The sequence below is a fragment of the Muscardinus avellanarius genome (genome assembly GCF_963383645.1).
Source record: "Muscardinus avellanarius genome assembly, chromosome: 3".
Classification (NCBI taxonomy): Eukaryota; Metazoa; Chordata; class Mammalia; order Rodentia; family Gliridae; genus Muscardinus; species Muscardinus avellanarius.
The window spans coordinates 11,508,398-11,524,793 of record NC_137788.1 but is presented as its reverse complement, the minus strand read 5'-3'; the positions used below and the strand labels follow the sequence as shown (position 1 = coordinate 11,524,793).

Genomic DNA, 16,396 nt, shown 5'->3' with positions numbered 1-16,396 from the left:
CGCCTGTACAGGGAGGATCCCCCACCCCAAAGCCGCTGCCTTCTTCCAAAGGGCCTGGCCCTGCCCCCCCCCGCCCCCATCTGCAGGGAGCACCTGCTGTGGCGCCCAGCCCGCCCACCCGAGGTGTCACCTGCTGAGTGTCCGCCACGCAGGAGAGTGAGCTTTGTGTGTTAAGCCTTTTGCTCCCCGGCAGACTACCACCCCATCTGACAGCCCAGGACGCTGAGGCTCCGAGAGATTAAGCACCCCCAGGAGGCAATAAGGCAAGCAGGCAGCAGATCTGAACATGGCAGCAGACGCCAGCCCCAGCTTCCCGCGCAGCAAACAGCGTTAACTGCGCTTGCACCCCAAAACACGACCTCCGCACCAGGAAGAGTACCCCAGTACTCACACCTAGCTGCCCCAGGAGAGGGTCCTGTGCTCTCGGCCCTGCCCCCGCCCACAGCCATAGGGGCTGAGGCACCGAGAGCATTGGAAAGGGCAGTCATAGTGACATGGGGTCCCACAGGCCCAGAGGCTCCTTGGGTCTGCCCATCTGAGAATCCATGAACATTGGGCTCTGCCAGCTCTTAGGAATGCACAAGAGTCAACAGACACCTCCAAGGAGATCCCTAGAGCAGACCCCTCTGTGGCCTCGGCCCGCACTCTCCTCTCCCACCCTGCAGCTGCCTGGCCCCTCTCTGCAACACCGGCCTGTCCTAGCTTCAGAGACTTTGCCCTCCGGAGACCCTGCTGGCAGCACCCCACCGGGAGCACCTCCCAGGCTCCTCCTGCCATCACCCCCACGCACTGGGATGCAGCCTCCCCTCTCTACAGCACCTTCAGGGCCTCTCCTTCCAGAATGGTCCAGCCTCTCCAGCTCTTTAAGGCTTTACTTCCTTCCCAAGCTAAATGAGAGGCCCAGGGTTGGAGGCCCGTCTCTGCCCACCACGGCCCTGGGGCAGGTGTGGTGCCCTGTACCCGGCTTCCTCTCTGATGCATCTATGTAGCCCATCAGCTCCTGACCCGCCCTGTTTGCTTATTTGTTGGTAAATAAGGCCCCGGGTCTTGGTGCTCAGGGGTCTCCTAGTGCAGAGGAGGAGCAGGACCCCGGGGTGGGGGGCTGCTGCCTCCGCCCACTCCGCTCCCTTCCCTCCACCTCAAGGGCGAGGGCCGTTCTGGCCCAGAGGCAAGCGCTCCATGTTGGAGAGGAGGTAGAGTGGGGTGTGGGCTGTCAGGCTGGTGATGGGCAAGGCTGAGGACGCAGGACAGGGTCCACCACCCTGTGTGAGGGCGGCCATCTCACCCTGGGACAGCCTCCTTGGCCTGAGTCCCTTCTATTGAGCCCAAGGGCCCGAGAAGCAAAGCCAGGATCCCCCTCCCAAGCCCTAGGTGGAATGTTGGGGCGCTGGCCGACTCCCCTCTGTTCTGGAAGCTGCTGCCCTCTGCCACCTTGGGGCCTCCCTCGGCAGGCAGGGCTGCCTGCCTGCCGTCTGGCCACCAGGGCAGCACTTTATTTCTATCTTTTTTTTTTAATTTATTTTGTTGTATGTGTGGTGCAGGAGATTGAACCCAGAGGCGTTCTACCTCCAAGCTACACTCCACCCTGATTTTTTATTCTTTATTTTGAAACAGGGTCTCACTAAGTTACGGAGGGCCTAAGGAGCTGAGGCTGGCCGCGAACCTGGATCTGAGCCTCCCAAGTACTTGGATTACAAGTGTGTGTTGCCGTGCCTGGCTTCGGGGGCTGGGGTGGAGAAGGAGCGCTTCAAACAGCAGGTAACGTTCAGTAAAGAAGTCCGCGTGAGCACGGCTCTGGAGAGCAGGGCTGGACCATCTCCTCACTGCTGGGTGGCACGGGGCTCTGTGACGTTTGTCCAGTACTGGTCTCCATCACCCCACCCAGAGTCAGCACTGGGCCTGGGAGAGCGCAGGCCCACCGGCAGCTGGTGGGCCCGACCCGAAGCCCACAGTGAGCACGAGCAGAGGACCCCCAGACCCGCAGGCAGGGCTGACGCCATCCAGCCAGGCAGCGGTCTGCAAGAAGCCCGGGGATACAAGCACGTGGCCAGCGAAGGCCTTGGTGGGCCTTGGGCGGTGGGGGAGGGAAGGGGGCGGTGTGAGCAGAGGCTGGGTGGCCGGAAACCGGACGATTCTGCTCCACCAGCACGTGGGCGCCAGGCAAGGGGGTGCAGGACGAGGGCTGGAGCGGTCAGATGATAAAGGTCTCAGCCCTGGGCGCCGCTCCACGGCCCTGCGCTCGGGGCCACCTCTGGGCATACCAGGACTCCGGGATTCTCTCCCCCATTCCTCATCCTGCCAGGGCTCCTGTTCCCACGTGGCTGTCACCAACAGCCGGTTTTACAATAAAGCGTGACTGCTAACATATGTCCACGTGTGATGTTTTAATGCAGGTAGAAGACGGGCTTGCGTTTTGGTGTTGTTTGCTTGGCCACTCCGGGGGATACCACAGGTGTTTTCAGTGGTCTGGGAAGGAGACGGCGGGTCCCAGGAGACCGGCCTCACACCCAGGCTCGGCTGGGCCCTTTCTCCACCCGCGTGTGCTTCTTGTCATTTCTGGGGTCTCGGCTGTCTCTGATGTGGCCGTTGATGTCGCCCATTAAGGCTGGCCAGATTTAGCATAGCAAAACTAAGTAAAAGAAACAAAACCCCTGGCTGCACAGTGAAACTTACAGCTCAGATAAATGCCAGATCATTTTAAGTCTGTCCCAAACAGTGCACAGAACGTAGCTGTGGTGCAAACATACTCCTGTGTGTCTAAATTCCAGCTTAACTGGGCGCCCTGTGTTCCATTCCAGCAATCCCACTTGCCGTCCCACGGGGATGAGGCCACGGAGAGGCTCTGGAAGGTCTCTGTGCTCAGCTGAGCACAGAGGCTGAGACGGCGGCCTCTGTGCCTTCGGGACGGCATGCCCTCCACCGAGGCCCCGCCCCCAGCCGGGCTCAGACCAGCAAGGGGAGCCGGGGGCACCAGGTGTGGCACCTCGGGAGCCCAGTCTCGGGAGACCCGGCTGGAAAAACAACCCCTGGAACGCGCGGACTAGGGCCCCTGCCTGGCTCCGTGGAGGCCCCATCTCCAGGGCCCCCGCCCTTCCCAAGCAGAGACAGCCCGAGCTGACACCGTCACCAAGAGGCCCCAAGACCACAGGGGCCACCTCCCCTCCCTGGGCCTCGGCCGCCGCGCCTGTGAAGTGGGGGAGACGGCGGTGAGCAAGGCAGGTGTGGGGCTCGGGGTGCTGCTCAGTGGTGAGGGCTTACCTAACAGGCAAGAGGCCCTGGGTTCCATCCCCAGGACCACAAGACCAAACCACAAAAAACAAACTCGAAAGGCACATGCGTAAGTTCTGGAACGTGCCTGGCACCCTGCACCCCGTGTCACCAATATCCACAACTTGGCTTCCCTCTGGACAGAGGACACCGGCCACGTTTTCCAGAGACAATAAAGAAGCTGGAGTTGGGACCCGGGCTCCTGTCACGGAGGGACTGCTTCCTTGCTGTGTGACCTAAGGCAAGTCACTCTCCTTCTCTGGGCCTTTATATTATCAGTGCTCTCGGAGGGACCCCTCTCTAGTAATCTACACAGGTGCCTTTCGCCCCTTGGTGGACACAGAGATGCTGGGTTCTGGTCTACAGCTGCCCTGTGCAGAAGAGCAGCCACTAGACACGGGCTATCTAAGTTAAATTAATTACAAAGAAAAAAAGCAGCCCAGCGCCCCTCAGCTGCACCGCACGTATTTCAAGTGCTCACGCACAGCCCGCGGCTAAGGCACTGGACGGCGCGGGTGCGGGCCACGGTCACCTTTGCCCCACGCTTTCCTGGCCAGTGCCAGTGTAGACATCCAGAGAGAGAGGAAGAAAGTGTGCTTACCCAGCACGGGGGACGGGGGCACATGCAGGCACCCGCTGCCAGGACGAAGCCTTCTGCCCGAGGCCGGAGGGCGCCTGGGAACGCGTCCTCCTGGCTCTTGCTCAAGGACCAGAAAAGCAGAGAGTAATTGTGCTGACTGCTCAGGGTAATGGTGGCGCCCAGGACCCCTGGGCAGGGGGTGGGCGGTGGCAGAAAGGCACGAGGCCAGAACATTGCCAGGGACGCAGCAGGGCTCCTGCGCAGGGCCCAGCGGGGAGACCCACGGCTGCACTCGAGGCCCTGCGCTGGCCGGTGGGCAGGGAGCTGGGCCACACCCTGCCTTCCCCGGCCCATCTGATTTAATTTGCAAGGAGTCCTAGAGCTGTTTTGTTTTGGGTACTTGAACCCAGGGGTGCTCTACCACTGAGCTACGCTCCCCCAGCCCCCCCTTTTTTATTTCGAGACAGGATCTTGCCTTAGCAAGAGAACTTAGGAAGATCACGCTGCCCTTGAACTTTTGATCCTCCTGAGCCACAGAGTAATGTCTTTTTTAATGTGATTTTCCAGCCTCCTTTGCAGGTAGGGTTGCCCAGGTGACCCAGTTCTGGCAAGTCAGGTAGAGAAAAAAGCTCTTGAGGAGGAATACCCTTTAGGAAAAGAGGCTTTGTCCCTGTCCTATCTCTTATCTTGGGAAGTGGACTTACTGGCCGCAGCTGCGGCTAACGAGGAAGCAACCTCTCACACCTCTAATTTTCTCGGTGAGTTATAGGTTTCTAAGCCCAGCCTCGCTAAGTCATGGTCTAAATAACAACATTTATTATGTATTATAATTGCAATTACACCTTTACTAACGCTTCTTGAGTACGTACTATCTGCTCCAGACTCCTGTATTTTATTTACATCAACTAGATTAACCTTTACAAATACCCCATAGAGCAGCACCTATCATCATCCCAGTGCTGAGGCACCAGGGAGTTCACTGACTGGACCAAGATCAGAGTAAAGGGCAGACCCGGGGTCTGAAGCCCGGTGGCCTGGCGCAGGCACCTGCGGTGGTCTCCACTCCGCTGTAGCCAGGGGTTGCTTAGCAACAGGACCACCTGTTATGAGAACCGCGTTGTTAGCTGACTTGTCTGCTGGACAAACCTCAAAGACTGTTCTTACACAAAGCAAGGCGGCGACCACGTCACAAGGAGTATGATCTCGTGGGATCGCGACTGTATACGCAGTCCGGGGCTGGCCAAAACGTCAGATGCGGCGCAGGCCTGGACCACCTCCGTGGATGGGAGGCGCCTGTCTGTGGGTGACACAGGGTTTTCCAAGCCAGCAGAACCCAGGTCCTGATGTGCTGGGTTTGTGGGTGGCTGGTGGGAGGCGGCCCCCGAGGGCCAGCACCTGCTCCTTCCTGCACCCTGCACCCTGCACCGTGGAGTGGGCCACGGGGAGGCGGCCACCCCAGGTCTGCGGCCTGCTTTGCACGGGCGCAGGGTTCCCGAGTCCCAGCTTCCCAAACCTGCACAAGCAACCTGTGCACAGCGACCTCTGACCTCTCATCTGAACTCTCTCGGGCCAGTGAGAAACATTTAACAGCGGTCATGATTCTAAACGGAGCACGCAGGACGGTTCCAAGTGGGGGTCATGACCGTGATTATGAGACAGGACACACCCCTCCATCTCTCCAGAGGAAGGCTCCGGCCTCAAACACCACAGAACCGGAGAGGCCGGGCCTCCCTAAGCAGCAGGGTGAGTTGAAGGGCGGGTCACTGAGTCTAGAAGCCAGAATATTCAGAAGCTGTGGGGCTCTGGGTGGAGCCCGGCTGAGGCCAGGTCAGCGAGTCCAGGGAGGGAGTGTCCTGGCAGTGACCGTCCCTGCTGCCCGTCACAGGTGGACGCCCTGACACACAGCCCGCACATACCGGCCCCAACTCCCGGCTTCCCACTGAAGCGGGGGCCTTTTATTGTATGTAAATTATCCCTCCAGGAAGAAAATTTAGATATAGTGGTGACAAGGTTCACTCTGTCCATCAAGAACTCATTTTATATCACCCTCAATCCCCAGAAAGTATATGCAGGGAAAAATTTAGGTGAAGGGCTGGGTGATCCCGGGCTGCCGGCAGGCCGTGGAGCGAGGCCCGCGCCCGGCCACCTCGGTGGCTCTGGAGACCTCAGTTCTCCACCCAGGGACCTGCAGGCTCAGGACACTGCGGGCTGGCCCACTGAGGCACACAAACCCTGAGCCAGAGAAATGGAAAGTACTGAGAACCATCCCACACCGGCCACGGCCACAGGGAGGTCACATGCGGACCACAAGACCCGCCACTGGCTCCTCCTCGTCTCCTGCGTGGGCGCCCCAGGAGCCCCAGGCTGGACGCCGGGCCCGTCACGCTGAGTCCTCACGCCGACCCCGTCAGAGACTCGGAGGCACCAGTGGGGTGCAGCCCCAGGCCTGGACCATGCTACACCTGAGGCCAGGATTGAGCCCTGCACCTCTGCCTTCCATGGACCAGCACAGTCCCCCTTGAGTTTTGGCCAGTTTGAGGTGCATTTTCTGCCCCTTGCACCTGAAAAGGAATGCTAAGAAACTGCTCTCCCACCTTGAAGTGTCACCCCCCAACTGGGGTTCGCCTGTGCTATGCCACGGGACTGCCGGGAGCCTCCGCCTCTGAGCTCTTACTACCCAGGAGTAGGAGCGCCAGCCTCCTGCCCATTCTGCAGAAGGGGAGATGGGGTGGGTTCATTCAAAGGCAGGGGGCTGGTCCGGATGGAGGGTGGGGCCTAGCACAGCCGTGGGTCTGTTCCTAAGCTCACCACTCACATCCCTGACCCCAGACCAGGCTCCCACACCACGCCCTATACCCTCCCCAGCCAAGTGCCCAACTGAGAGCCTGGGAGTAGCGCAGAGTTGAACCTGGACCCCTCTTTGGGCCTCTGATGATGAAACGCCCAGGTCTCCCTCCCCAAGGGCAGGCTCCGGAAGAGAGGTGCCCACGAGGGGAAACTCCTCCGTCTTCTCCATGCCACTCGCCAGGAAATAAAGTATTACCAAAACACAAAAGAGACCAGCACTTTCACCAGTGCGCAGAAGCCAAACTGGGAGCGGCTGACATAAATGGGGACGCGGGGACACAGAGTGGGCCAGCGCGTCTCTCCCTCTTCCCAGAATCCACAGCGGTGCCCGTCTAGCTCCAGGCCCTCCTGAGAAGACTGGGGTCGGGGGGAGCTGGCATTTCTGTTCCTGTTGCACCAACCGCCAAAGCAAGACCCGGATGAAGGTTCTGGATCCAAACCTGACTGCTGGACCACTGGCTCTCATGAGCCGAAGGAGTACGAATCGGTCTCAGGAGTTGACTCAAGCCGGGCATGGTGGCGCACGCTTGTAATCCCCGCGTTTGGGAGGCAGAGACAGGAGGATCGCGCAGGTTCGAAGCCAGCCGCGCGCTGGCTTAGGAGACCCTGTTTCCAAATAAAAATGTAAAAATAGGTCTGGGAGTGTAGCCCGGAGGTAGAAGGGCTTCCAGGAACCCCAGTACCACCAAAAAAACAAACATTAAATAAAAAATAAAGAATTACAGATTGGGCTGGGGTGTATTCCCTCCGAGTACACCCCAGAATGATGGGAGACTACCACTGGGTTCAATCCCCAGTACTAGAAAAAGAAAAAAAGAAATGGACCTCAGGTTTACAGGCAGTGTGTGTAAGGCGCGCAAGAGGCCCTGCGAGTGTAAACAGCTACATGAAGACAAGCCGGTGACCTGGGCTCCCCCGGGGCTCTCCTAGACATCTTGTCAGTCGAGGGCAGCGAGTCTGAAATTCCTCTATCTGTTGACCCCCACGGCAACAGACCCGGCTTTCGGGGGAATTCCAGCCAAGTCCCAACTGACTTAATCAACTAGTAGCACTGCATGTGGGGTTCACCATCTCAAAGGCAGCTTGTGATACTGAAGGGAGGTAGGTGACTTGTATTCCTGCCACCACGTGACCCTCGGCTCCTCTGATTCACCCCCCATGAGATGGTCATGGTGTTGAAAATAAGCCATGGTTCTGAAACCAACTACCCAGTTCAAATCCTGGCTCTGTCCTTCCATGGCTGTGTGACTCTGGCAGGCCATCTCCTTGTCACTGCACAGAGAATGGAAATAACAATAGTATCTACCTCCCAGAGGTGCTGTGATTTGGAATGTATTAATAGATAAAAAGCTCCCCAAAGCAGCTTAACATCATGTTAGCCCTCAGTAAAATGCAGGCAGCCCTCAGTTAAACCTAGGCAGTCATCAGTGAAATGCAGGCAGCCCTCGGTTAAAGGAAGGCAGCTCTCAGTTAAACATAGGCAGTCCTCAGTGAAATGTAGGCAGTCCTCAGTTAAAATGTAGACTGCCTTCAGTTAAACGCAGGCAGCTCTCAGTTAAACAAAGGCAACATGATACCAAGGCTCTCTAGAGCTCACAGGACAGGGTGGAAAAGGAGGAGGACGTCTCAGGATAGAGCTACCCACATCCTCTTGGGCTGTAGCAGAGACATGTCCCCCAGAGGGAGGCTCATGAGGCCGTCAAGCTTGTGAGAGCTTTAGGGCACCCACAAATCTGTATAACTCACTCCTCATTATCCTCTAGCTCCACAGAGCAGCTGCTTCAGGAAGAAATAAAATATGCTCCGCATACTTTAAACGTTCCACTTATGAAAACTGGCAGGGCCGCCTCTCTAAATTGTTTAGCAATAAAGTCACTAACGAGCAGAGCGCCCGCTCGCACTGCGGCCGGCGGGCTGGGGAGGCGTGGGGAGGCTGGGGCAGCCAGCACGAGGCCGCAGGGGCTTCCAGAAGGCACCATCTGGGACTCTTCAGAGGGGCAGAGGGACCGCATCCCGGTGTCCCCGTGTGAAACTGGATCCTCCCTCTGGAAGCCAGGCCCCAAGTAAGTGAGGGGCGGAGGGCAGGGCTGGGGCGTTTTCCCACACTCCAGGGCACCCCAGTTTCCAACTAATGGAGTTAATTGAAAAATTACCTTGGGCTGAGAAAGAGCAGGCGGGGTCACGGGGACTGGCTCTCAGGGAACCGGCTGGGCCTGGGCTTCAACGCCCTGCAGCGGAGGGCTGGGGCGGTGCTCCCCATGCAGAGATGGAGAGCACTGTGGGGGGGGCACGAGTGCTCACAACTCCCAGGGTCCTCAGCGGCCGCAGCCTTTCCTGCTCCACAGGCTTGCTGGGAGTGGTGGCACACACCTGTAACCACAAGACTTGGGCCACCGAGACAGGAGGATCGCAGGCTGATGGCCAGCTTTGACAACTTGGCGAGACCCTCACCAACTTAGCAAGACCTTGTTTAAAACAAAAACAGCTAAGTGCAGTGGCTTATGTCTGTAATCCTGGGACTTGGGAGGCTGAGATAGGAGAATCACAGGTTTGAGGGCAGCCTCAGGAACTTAGCAAGGCCATGAGCAACTTAGTGAGACCCTGTTTTAAAATAAAAAAATAAATAAATAATAAAAGGGGCTGGAGTGTAGCCGGGAGGTAGAATGGCACTGGGTTCAATCCCCAGTAACACACACAAACACACACACAGGTCTCTGCTCACCTGTGTGGTGGCTGCCTGCCCCCAGCAATACTTCTTCCCAGCATGCATTTCTGTGATGTGCCAGGGTCACCCCAATCCCAGATACTATCAAATAACTGTAAAGGAAGGAAGCCCAGGATGCAGTGCGGCTGGCGTGGTGGGAAGGAGGCCTCTGCTGTACCCCAAACCAGCGGCACCTCCCTGCGGACTCCCCGATACTGCGAGGCTGAACGCGATGCTCTATTATGATTACCACGCAGGCCTGTGGTGGGGGTTTATTGTCCTTATGAAACAGCGGTCAGTGCCAGGGTGCTCGGAACAGTGGGGCGACTCAGGCAGGTCACGCAGGCCTGCGGTTCGGCAGGGCTGAGGGGTGGGCGCAGCTCGGCCTCTCTGGTGGCTCCGTCCATGCCTAGCCTTCTGAGACGCCGTCCACTCAGCGGGTCAAGGGACTCCGTTCTAGCGCATCCTGCCCCCTCCCCAGGCCTCTGCTGCGGAGGCTTCCAGGAACGTCAGAGTGGGTGAGTAACATCCCGCCAGTGCGCCCCTAATTCCACAGAGCCACAACTGCAGAACTGAGAATCAGAAAAACACCCCATTTCAAATGAGAGGCCTCGCCAGCGTGGGCTATGAACCAACCCTACAATCAAGATGAAAAGTGTGGGGCTTGGGGGTGGGGGACAGTGGGGTGCGGAGTGGGGTCTGAGGACAGCCTTCCTCCCTGGGAGAACGCCACGCCCCCACAGCTGTGGGGTTCAGTGGTGAGAAGCAGGTAACCCCGGGGCCGCGTCCCTCCCACCTACCCATCCAGAGAGTCCCGGCAAGCCGGCGTGGCCCCCTGCACCGCAGTCCCTGCGTCTGAAACGGGCAGGCGCCCAGCTTGCCGTGGCCTCGCGAGGACCCGGTGACTCCACGTAACAGAACGGGGCTGGCATGTGTCAAGAACTAAACGCAGCTCCGTGCTGCCCCTCCCGGATGGCGCTGCCTTCTGGTTGCAAGACTGGGGGATCTAGAAGTTTCTGGAATTTTCTGTCCCAAACCCTTCAGGTAACACATCCTTTTCTGAGAGGTCCTTGGAGTGCTGCTGGAGCAGAGCACACAGTCCACGCCACTTTTTTCTTGGCGGTACTGGGGATGGAACGCAGGGGCAATCTATCCCCGAGCTACACCCCCAGCCCTATATTTTAGTCTTTATTTTTGGAAACAGGGTCTCACTGAGTTGCAAGGGGCCTTGCTAAGTAGCTGAGGCTGCCCGTGAACCGGGATCCTCCTGCCTCAGCCTCCCGAATGCTGGGATGACAAGCGTGCGCCACCATATCCAGCATCAGTCCACTCAACTTTAACCCAGGGGCTAGAGCACAGAAATCTCCCTCCCCACCGCCCCCACCCCAGCTTCCTCCAGGTTACCCTGCAGAGGCAGGCCTGCGACTCCCCTCTCTGCTTGTAGGGGGTGCTGACATCCCACCAAACATGTCCGGCTCCCCCAACCATCCAAAGGTCACACACTGCTTCCAAGTTGCAGGCAGCCTCTTAGGAAAGTATTTGAAAAATGTAAACGGAAAGACTGCGGAGGCTGTCTGCGCCCTTCCCCCACACGCAGCTCTCGTCCACTTCACAACACGAGACTGCCCGGCTCTGTGGTCCTAGGAAGCCGCAGCAGGACAAAGGGACGACGCAGAATCCTCACCTCGGCCGATCAGCTCCGGTGGCCTGTCTTGGAGTAGAAAACGGGCTGCCAACCCAGACAAGGGATGCTCCCATCCAGGACGGCATCCTCTGGAGTCTTCTGGAGTGCCCTGGACACAAGCTAGGCTCTATGCGCACCAGCACCCAGGACGCCCAAGAAAGAAAGGCCGGCTGCCGGACAGCTACCATGGCCCAAGCCCGGGGGGCGGAAGATCAGGCCAGAGCTCCTGGGACGCAGCTTGCCTTTCAAGCCCGTGCCTCAGTCTCTTGGGAGAAACGACACCACCTGGGAACAGACTCCAGGCTCGGCTGCCGTACAGTGCCAGGGCCCGGCTGGGATGAGGGGAGACGGAAGTGAGGGCAGGGAGGCTGCACTTGAAAAGCTTTCCTTTTCTTTTTGCGGTGTTGGGGATGGAACCCAGGGGCATTCTACTTCCATGCTAACCCCCCATCCCTTTTTATTTTGAAACAAGGTCTCACTAAGTTGCTGAGGCTGGCTTTGAACCTACAATCCTCCTGTTTTTCAGCCTCCCAAGTACTGGGATTATGGGGAGGGGAGATGGACTGGTGTTCCCGGACACACAGGACTGGTGGGGGTGGAGAATGTAAAGCAAATCAAACAAAATGCCCCAAGAACCAGACACGGTGGCGCACACTATAATCCCAGTACTGGGTAGGCTGAGACAGGAGGATCACAGGTTTGAGGCCAGCCTCAGCAACTCAGCGAGGCCCTCTGCAACTCAATGACACCCTGTTTCAAAATAAAAACAAAACGGGGCTGGAGGTGTAGCTTGGAGGTAGAATGCCCCTGTTCGGTACCCAGTACCACAAAAAGAATTGAAATTTTAAAAATTAATTAATAAAAACTGCTAGGCATGTGGCTTGAACATAGAATGTCCCCAGTACCACAAACGCATAAAAAAATGCACACAAGAACCACATACCAACAAGCGCCCACAGCTGGTGGGCGCCGCTTAACTGCGTCCAAGGTTGGGCAGAGTAGAAAATTAGAGCGGATTGTGGTGGCGCAGGCTGGTAATCCGAGGATCACAGGTTCACGGCCATCACAGGTTCATGGCCATCCTCGGCTACTTAGGCCCTCTGCAACTTAGTGAGACTCCTAGCATAGCTCGGAGGTAGAATGTCCCTGGGGTCCATCCCCAGTACCGTAAAAACAATGAAAACAAAAAAGAAAGTCAGGCCGTGAAGAGGCGCCCGCAACCAGCGCAGGTGTCGGCACTGAAACCGCTTGGGATGGGGCAGAGTCCAGAGTCTCGCCGGCCCGCTGCCAGGTCCCTCTAGCACCGCAGGGCGGTCCCCAACCAGGCCGGTGGGGCCACTGCCTTCTGCAGTGGACAGCCCGCTGTGCAGACACTGCCAAGAAAATCAAAGGCAAGCCCTGAGCACTCTCCAGCCCCGACGCCTAAAACCAGGTGTTTCTCGGCGGGTTCCAGCAGAGGCCACGGTGGCGGAGCTCCCAGCTCGCGTCCTTTCGGCGGTCAGGAAAATGAACTCAGGAAATTCTCCCTGCTGCCCATCTCTGGAGAAAGCTATTAATCCCCTGTAAGTTATCATTTGCTCTCCACGCACACCTGCAAGAAGCTAATTTTGCGGAAGTGAGGGCGGAACCAGACCCGCCCTCCTCCCCCAGGCCAGGCCTGGCCGGAAGGTAGTAGCAGGTTCAAGTTAAACCTTCCCAGGGAGGGAAATCTGATGCCTCTCTCTGCGTTTGCAAGCGTGGGCCTGTGTCTCTCTCTGGTACTGGGGACTGAACCCACTGGCTTACTACCTCTGAACTAGACCCACCAGCCATATTTCTTTTGAAACAAGGTCTAAGTTGCTGAGGCTGGCCTCGAACCTGTGATCGTCCTACCGCAGGCTCCCAAGTACTAGGATCCCAGGCGTGTGCCACTGTGCCCTGCTTTTTATTTTTAATGTTCCACATTTAACATACTGTTTTCCTTTCTCCTCCTCCCTCCCCCTCCTCCCCTGCTCCTCCCCCTCCTCCTCCTCTTTCTGTAATCTCTGGGCTTCATGCAAGTGTTGCCAGGACTCTCTTGCCGGGGCCAAGACTATTTAGTTCCCCGTGAACTCGGAAAGAATATGAGACTTTGTCCGACTGTCTTGGGGTCCCTTTGGACCTGAACTGTCAGCATGGGGCTGAAGGCGGCAGAAAGGATGCCATCTCCTGCCATGCTCCTGGCTGTGCCCGGGCTGCTGTGCTGGCCCCGCTGGCCCTGGGCACTGAGCAGCCGATCCCCCTGGGCTTGGACTGGGGGAGGACAGGATGGCTGATGTCTGCAGGCCCCTGCTGAGTCCTCTTAAACACCCTGAAAGCCAGGAGCACCAGCTCAGGCTGGGGGAGCAGCTCTCCTTGGATGTGCGAAAGAAGATTGGGGCTCCAGCAGCTGGGGCTCCAGGTAGGTGGCAGAGATCTAAGGCTGGTTAAACGGAGGATCAAGGCAGCACACCCAGTCCTGTCCTGTCCTGTCCTCCCACCCACTCAGCACCATCTACTCTGCCTGGCAGGGCGAAGAGAAACTTCCAGAAAGGAAGCTGGTCCCAGAGGGTTCCCAGGGTGGGTTACGGAAGATACCCTCACATGGTGGGGCGCAGGCCAAAGGGTGGATGCTGCTGTGAGATGGATTTGGGGTTCAACATGAAGGCCAGTGAACAGTTAAATCCCATCAACACCAGCAGGGGCCGTCTGGAGAGGGAGTGAGCCCCCAACCCCGGAGGCAACTGTGCTAGGCATTCCAGTTAACCAGAGTCCTTAGGAGGAGTCAGCTGTGCATACCAAGCACCGGCGCTTTTCCGGACAGATCTGGCTCCTGGTGGAGAGAAGCCAGGTGCCATCTGAGTGCCCAAGGTACCAGCCTGCTGAGCTCTATCGGGAAGGCCAGGGGGCTGGCAGTAGGGGCATCCTGGCCAGTGCTTACCCGGCCCTCAGGGGAGCCGCACCGTCAACGCAAAGCAGCCTCCCGCGCAGGAAGCTGGTGGGTCCAGGGTCCTCCTACCAACCCACCTGGACAGGTCAATCAAAGAAAGATGGAAGGGGGGGGCTTCAGAAGGACCCTGAGCAGGGGTGATGCTCTAGCTGGTCCTTGAGGACAGATGGGGATGGGGAAGAACAGAATGGAGGATCAGTGCAGGGAAAATTAATAGGAGGGTCCCTCCTCCACAGGGTCTACAACGGGACCTTGTAGGTGCTCAAGAAAATCTGCAGTTGTTAACCAGCAGAGTCCACATTACGGCGTTTTCCTCTGACTCCCAGGACAGGTAGTGAAGGTAAAGGAATCGGTCTCACCGCTCTGCCATCCATCATGCTCGGCAACACACAAGCCCGGCACAGAGGGCTGCACTGAGCGAGAAAGGCCGGGGCCAGGGAGAGGCGAGGATCTGCGCCCAGCAGAGGTCGGGAGGCGAGAGGTTCCAGGAGGAAGGTGAGGGAAGGGAAGGCCAGGGGGGGTGGAGCTCCCCACGGCAGGTGCAGGGGACTGTCAGGTGTGCATGGTTTCTGGAATCACAAGCACAGAGCTGGCTCTATACCTGCTCCAGGGATGGACGGGGCCTTGTGGGATCTGGGGAGAGGTCAAGGGAGGCCATTTTCGGGTTCATGTTAAGGGTTCTAGACAGAAAAACTGTAAGAGCCTCTTTGAGAAGCTAAATGCCATGAGGCCCGGGCACGCCATGCTCAGCTTATCAGTGCGGGCACCCACACGGGCCTGGCAGGTCCTTAGGCATGGGTGGACAGACGCCAGGCCGTCTAGAGGCGCTGCTGGGCTGCGACCTGGGGGTCGGGCTGCCTCCCTCCTCGATGTTCAGTCGCAGGAGGCGGGGGCCACTCCGATGGGGGTGGGGGGGCAAAAGCAGCCACTGAGGCACAAGGCCACTGGGTGGCCTGCAGTTTTGGTTTGCCAGGGCAAAGGGGCTTCTTTCCTTCAATAGGGGCTTTCAGTGCCACAAGAGGACACACGCCAGGCTCTGCAGGAAACGGACCGCCCATGGCACCGACTGTGTGACCGACAGAGGGCATGAGCCCCCACCATCCGTGGGCCTGGGGAAGGCACTCACGACCCTGGAGTTAAGGCAGACACGGCAGAAGGGGCAGGGGACAGCGGCCTGCACGTGGCCCACGGCAGGTGAGCAGGAGGGCCCGCTGGGATGCCCTCCCCTCCGTAGTCCCTTCCATGTGGAGAAAAGAACTGTCCACTGGTCCCCGGGCCTCCGGATGCCACGGGGGCAGCAGAGACCCGGCCTCCAGCAGGGATGGGGCTGGGGGGCCTCTGCCCTTCTGCCATCCTGGCACTGGGGAATGGGAGGCCACAGCCTGGGAGTGTGGGCGAGGTGTTCTTGGTCACCACTCCACCGCCACCCCAGGCAGGTCCAGGACAGTTGTCCCCGGGTGCAGGCGGGGACCTCAGAAGGCCACTGTGTCCACCGGAGTGTGGGGAAGGGGAGAGGGAGGAGGAGGCGCACCCTCCAGGGGCCCGGCTCCCACCCTTGGGCCTCCCTCGCAGGGGCTGATTTTGCAGAACCAGTGGCAAAGCTCTCACAGCCATGGGGGAGGCTGGAGGCCAAGGCAGAGGAGGCCACGGAGGCTGGGAAGGCCCACTGAGTGGGGAGGGAGATGCTGGAGGCAGCAGGGTGAGTCCGCTCTACCCAGGATGGCGGCGACTTGTCCAAAACGCAGACCCCAGGCCTGCTCCTTTGGCTTGCCCAGGTCTGATGTGGAGTCTGAGAAATTACTTTTTTTTTTGCAGGGAGGGTGGGGACTGGGAATTGAACTCAGGGGCATTCTACCTCTAAGCTCCATACACCCATAACCCTTTTCCTTTTTATTTTGAAACAGGGTCTCACTAAGCTGCTGAGGCTGGCTTGACCTGTGATCCTCCTGGCTTGGCCTCCCAAGTCCTGTGACACCACACCTAGCTAAGAAATGCCATTTTAAAACAACAAGAGCCCAAGTAATTCAGACCCAGGTGATTCAGGGGCCAAGCATGGTGGCCTCGGGTGACAACCCCCCCCCCCAAAAAAAAATAGCAAGACAAACTCCTCAGCCTTTAGAAGCCGGGAGGGGCCACAGAAACATTTCTTGGTATCAAGCTTGGATAAATGGCCAGCTTCCACAGGAGGCTTCCTCCTGACATACACCTGCTGCCTTTCACAACTAAATAAAATGTGAAATTCAGTTCTTCGGCTGGCTGTACTAGTGGCACCTGAAGCCGGGGACCACCTTCACGGACCCGGCAGACACAGAACATCCCCATCTTTGCAGAACGTGCCATCAGGCAGCACTGGCCGGCGAGATCACA

General features: G+C 58.3%; 1 protein-coding gene across 2 annotated transcripts in view; it reads right to left on the bottom strand.

Moving 5' to 3' along the window:
• Positions 1–16,396, bottom strand: part of KAZN (kazrin, periplakin interacting protein) — a gene marked incomplete at both ends in the record, with an annotated part of 415,307 nt that overhangs the window by 120,022 nt on the left and 278,889 nt on the right. The gene's annotated exons all lie outside the window — the stretch shown is intronic.